This window comes from Budorcas taxicolor, chromosome 25, assembly GCF_023091745.1.
Source record: "Budorcas taxicolor isolate Tak-1 chromosome 25, Takin1.1, whole genome shotgun sequence".
NCBI lineage: Eukaryota > Metazoa > Chordata > Mammalia > Artiodactyla > Bovidae > Budorcas > Budorcas taxicolor.
The window spans coordinates 46,909,747-46,915,746 of NC_068934.1; positions in this window are offsets into that span (position 1 = coordinate 46,909,747).

Here is a 6,000-nt window from a genome sequence, read left to right on the forward strand (position 1 = left end):
TCAGGAGAGACTGCCAACACACTAGAGCAAGGAATCACCCCTACACACGCTCTTCCTGGAAGGAAAGCTGATCAGAGACTGCCGTGCCCCCAGCCCTCCCTTCCTGGTCCACCTCCCTGGATCCCTGAGGCACCCCCGACCCGGCTGGCACGGCTCTGCTGTCTGGAATCCCAACACGCCGCGAGAGGAAGGGCCCTGGGGCCAGCTGGCAGGCCAGGCCTGTGTCTGGATCAGGGCCACTTAGCTGCACAGCTTCTTCTCTGGATCCTTTCAACCTTCCAGTGTGAAGTCAAAAGGCACTCCAGGGCCCCAAGGTCAGGCGAGCAGGCGCACACAGTGTGCAGCCTACGCCATGTGCCAGCCCAACCTCCAGCTTCCTCTCCCTCCTGGGTGAGGTCACCGGGCATGCAGACTGTCTTACCAGTTCATCCCCTGGGGGTCCTCTTCCAGCCCCCTTGCACCAGGAGTCAGCCACCCACAGGGCCCTGCTTGGGGCCTGGACTTGTATCGGTGTGGATGATTCGCTTGAAGCCCCACTGATGCCAGAACAAGTCAACTGGAAACCCATCTTGCATCCTTCCCACACCCTCCCTGCCATCACTCCTTCAAACACCTCCATCGCCTGTCATGCCCGGGCATGAATGGGTTGGGGGTGGTCCTCACTCCATCCCCCACCTGCTGATGTGGGGGTGGTACAATGCCCCTCCCCGCCAGGATCACTCCCACCCCCACCCCTGGGTGGAGCGAGGTGGCTTCCCTGGGGAGAAGGTATACCAGGCATGACCGCTGGGACCCACCCACAGAACGTGCACCTGTGCCCCGGGGTCTCGGGAGGCTGGAGGAGAGGAGAAGACATGTGAACGGGCTCCCTTTCTGTCATTCCCTTGTTCCTGCAAACCATCACTGGGCAGAGACTGGAGGCCCTCTGACAAGAACCCTGAGCTGGAGGGGGCAGCGGGAGCACCTCCTAGGAGCAGGCTGGCTGCTCCTCCCAAGGTCTGGCTGGGTGATGGGAGAAGCCCCTTGGGGACTATTCTTGATGCAAGGTCACCTTTTGCCATGTGTGCCCAGACAGCTCAGGGGTAAGCCGGAAGTGGCTGCTGATGGCAGCAAGCCCTCAGCTGCAGGGAGACATCCAGTGATTGATCTGACACACTGAAAACAAAGCCCGCTCTGTGTGTGCGCGTCTGCAGCGGGACTGTCCATGAACGTGTGCCAAGTCACTTCAGTCATGTCCGACACTTTTGCTACCCTATGGGCTGTAGCCTGCCAGGCTCCTCTGTCCATGGCATTCTCCAGGCAAGAATACTGGAGTGGGTTGCCATCCCCTCCTCCAGGGGATCTTCCTGACCCAGGGATCGAACCCAGGTCTCCTGCATTGCACGTGGATTCTTTACCACTAGGGCCTCCTGGGAAGCCCCTGCAGTGGGGCTACATACCCGCTTATTCTCCCTGGCAGGACAGAAATCGCTTCCAGGTGCATCATGTGAGAGCGCCCACCTGGAGCCTCACCTGACGGTGATCGTCCCCACTTAGGACACACCTGGGTGCTGCTGCCAGCCCCGCCCATCTTGGCTGAACGTGGGAATCCTGGGATGGTGCCACCTTGGAAACCAGGAGGGCCACTAGAAGAGAGAGACTGTCCGAAGGTCTGTTCCAGGGCACTTAAGCACCTTAAGCTAATCTGCTCCAGGAAAACACCAAGATCCAGAATAAGAAGCCCCGATAGAACATAACGACCTATTTACTGCCATTAAAAAAGTTCACAACTCTGGTCTTAAATTCCCTCCCAAGCTCAGGCCCCCGGCACCCTCCTCTTTGGCCAGGCCCACCCACAGGTCCTGCTCTGTAGCCAGGGAACTCTTGATTCACAGCTGGGCTGCCTTTGCCCTTTTTTTTTTTTTTAAATTTCTCTTTCCCTGCTTCACACCTGGCTCACAGCTCCCTCTCCCAGGTGCCTGCCTTGGAATCCACATTCTGGAAGCACAGGAAATTCTATCAGTTATATCCAGCAGCTTTAGCTGTACTTGCTGCGAAAATGACTTTCACTTGTCAGTTATTCATTTAATCTCTCGTTATAAGCTGTAAAGCTCCCCAGGACACAAATCCTTGTTGAACTCTCTGAACAAACCACAAGTCCACAGACAGTTCTCCAATGTGGGGGCAAACGCTGCATGTCTCATTCAATTTTGGTAAAATTACCTTCATTTTAACAGTGTTGCCCAAAGCCAGCCCCAAGACTCTTAGCCAACGAATTGGTCTGTACTTTGTTTTTCAAACGTGTTCACTTTGCCTCTTTCTCCACAGCCACTCCTTCAAACAAAAGCCTTTCACCTCGGAAACCAGTGGCCTGCAAATCCTAACACTGGTCTTGTAATCAAGAAGTCATTCATAAGACTTTCTGTGTCCCTCAAGGGTATCTGGCTTCCTTCAGAGCAGTTCCCTGTTCTGCCAGTCGCTCCCCCGCCCTGCAACCACCACTGTGGTTCTGCAACAGGCAACAGGAAAGGAGGTGAAAGGTCATCCAATGCAAAGTTCAGGTCAAGACTTCAAAAAGGCCTGGGGGAAAACTGAGGTGTGAAATCACCTCTATGCTGCTGCTAAGTCGCTTCAGTCGTGTCCGACTCTGTGCGACCCCACAGACGGCAGGCCGACCCCACAGACGGCAGGCCCCCAGGCTGCCCCGTCCCTGGGATTCTCCAGGCAAGAACACTGGAGTGGGTTGCCATTTCCTTCTCCAGTGCATGAAAGTGAAAAGCAAACAATAAAAACTTGCCAAGTGACAGCAGACTTCCAAGAAAACTTTATAGCAATGGAAATACACAATAAATTACATGTTGTTAGAAGTTTTTCAATACGGTCTTGAAATTAACAGATGCTGAAGCCCCAGTCCTTTGGCCACCTGATGCAATGAGCTGACTCATTGGAAAAGACCCAGATGCTGGAAAAGATTGAGGGCAGGAGGAGAACGGGGTGACAGAGGATGAGATGGTTAGATGGCATCACCGATTCAATGGACATGAGTTTGAGCAAGCTCCAGGAGATAGTGAAAGTCAGGGAAGACGGGTGTGCTGCAATCCATGGGGTTGCAAAAAGCTGGACAGGACTTAGCAACTGAACAACAAAGAAGTGTTTCAATAATAGTCTTGAAATCAACAGGGAAGGAGAAAGGTAGCTCACCAGGTAGAGAGAGATAAATAGGGCATTTAGACTAATTTTTTGCTATTAACAATGAAGATACAAAACATCCTTTCTACCAAAGTGTTTGGCAGATGCCAGACAATGTGATGCATATTTTATCTGCATTAACCTATTTAACGCCCACCAGAATCCTAGGATTTACTGATGCCATCTCATTTACTAAGACCAAGGCTTGGAGGTCAAGGAACTTGCCCAAGGTCATAGCTAGCAAACAGCAAAGCTGGAAATCAGGCCCAGGTCCAACTCCAAGTTAAGTGGTAAGCACTCTGTACAAAGTTCACTTAAGATTCCTAAAGTTACGACACAGAAAACTTAGGTCACTCTATCGTAAGCAAAATGAGGTGGCTGCAACCAGCAGTCAGAGGACAGTAACTGCAAACGCGGCGGGTGCCAAATCTCAAATTCTTCCCATGCTCCAGTCTCCCGCTAAAATTGCACAATTCACAAGCCCAAAGAGGCAGGCCCTGCCTTCTGTTAAAACCCATCTCATCTAGCAGCAACCACCTGAGCTGGAAATCCTCTGAGAAGACGTCAGCCCCAGGAAGCGATAGCTGAGCGCAGCACAAATGCCAGGCAGGGTCTCCAGGCGCACAGCCAGCATCCCACACCGGGGGAGGCTGGAGGACATCCCACCCCCTTTTTAAAAAAAATAAAAATAAAATTTATTCATCCCTGGCTTCCCTGGTGGCTCAGTGGTAAAGAATTCACCTGCCAGTGCAGGAGATGTGGGTTCGATCCCTGGGTTGGGAAGATACCCTGGAACAGGAAACGGCAACCCACTCCAACAATCCTGCCTGGGAAACCTCATGGACAGACAAGTCTGATGTGCTACAGTCCGTGGGGTTGCAAAGCGTCAGACACGACTTTACGACTAAACATTTATGGCTGGCTTGGGTCTTAGTTTTGACACGTGGTCTCTAAGTTCCCCAGTGAGGAGTCAAACCTGTGTCTCCCGCACTGGAAGGCAGACTCTTAACCACTGGACCACCAGGGAAGTCCTTGGAAACACTCTAGAGAGAAGCTACTGCAGGCGGAGAATGTGTAGCATCATCTTTAGCTGAAAGCAGAGCAATTATTTTATCATCAACAACATATTCTTCCACTGCCTGGTAACCAGTGCCTGGGAGGGTTCTGCTTGGCTACACAAAGCTGGTTCTGCCCTCCAGGACTGGCTCCAACTTGGGGAAACCGCGTTCCTGCTGTGCTTGACGGCCAAGGTGGTCTCCAGGCTGACCTCCGCATTGCTACCCAGAGCACTTCAAGGAAAGAACCAGGAAGGTTCAGGAAGGTTTCTCCAGCCTAGGGGGTTCACGACTCTTCTTCTGTTTCTGCTTATTCTCTAGTATTTAATATTCAGCCACTTGGCTGATGATAAGAGTGAGAGTTTAGGTGCGGGCAAAAATTAGCAGTAATGGAAAGACAAAATGAAAGGGCTCCTCTCTACTTGAGTGTAGGTATCCAATCCCTGTGCACTCACGAGCCACGTCCTTATTCCCTTGCACACGTGATTCTCTGTAATTGTGCTCTTGTGTTTTTTCAGTAAGTGTGTACACAAACAAATTACTCTTTCCCCAATCTGATGGAGGTAAGAATGGGACTCAGCGGGGATTCTCAGATGGCTCAGAGGTAAAGAATCCACCTGCCAGTGCAGGAGACAAGGGTTCGAGTCCTGATCCGGGAAGATCCCACAAGCCGTGGAGCAATTAAGCCCGTGCTCTGCAACAAGGGATGCCACCGCAACAAGAAGCCTGCACGCCAACAGCTAGAGAGTCGCCGCTGCTAACCACAGTTAGAGGAAAGCCCAGCCAGCGACGAAGACACAGCACGGCCATAAATGAATAAATAAAATTATTTAACAAAAGAATGTGGGACTGAGAACGCAGAGGCCCCCTGTAAATTCTGCGGAGGGTTTTGTGCACAGGAAAGGGACAGGCATTTTCACTCATGAAGGGCTACATCTTGAGTTCATGACTGAGCACCGAATGACCGCATTATTTAATAACCGCTTTATTTAAACTGGCCACATGGTTCATTTCTCACAGTGAAGTATATCATCATAAACCATTCACATTTACAGGGTAAAGATGCTGAGTCAAGGCAGGTTACAGGGGAATTCGGCATCATTATCCTCTTTTCTATGACTTTTGAGAAACAACACATTTTGCCTACAGAGCTGCTATAGAATTAAAGCAAATTCAAATGTGTTATACTGTGCCGTATCCACAAGCGATGATTACCCAGATAAATCTTCGCCAGAAAAAGAATTGAGGAAAGGTCATCGAGGGCCGTATCTTCATAAGGAAAATACAGAATGTCTTGGGGACTCCCTGGTGGCCCAGGGGTTAAGACTCTGTGCTTCCGCTGCAGGGGGCACAGCTTGGATCCCTGGCCTGAGAACAGTTAGGTGGCACTAGTGGTAAAGAACCCGCCTGTGAATGCAGGAGACGAGAGACTCGGGTTCGATCCCCGGGTTGGGAAGATCCCCTGGAGTAGAAAATCGTAACCCACTCCAGTATTCTTGCTTGGAGAATCCCCATGGACAGAGGAGCCCGGCGGGCTACAGTCCATAGGGTCGCACAGAGTCAGGCACTACTGAAGCGACTTAGCATGCATGCAGGCACTGGAATAATATGCTGGAAGTCCTTCATTGGAAGGACTGATGCTGAAACTGAAACTCCAATCCTTTGGGTACCTGATTCAACAAGCTGACTCACTGGAAAAGACCCTGATGCTGGGAAAGATTGAGAGCAGGAAGAGAAAGGGACGACAGAGGATGAGATGGTTGGATGGCATCACGGA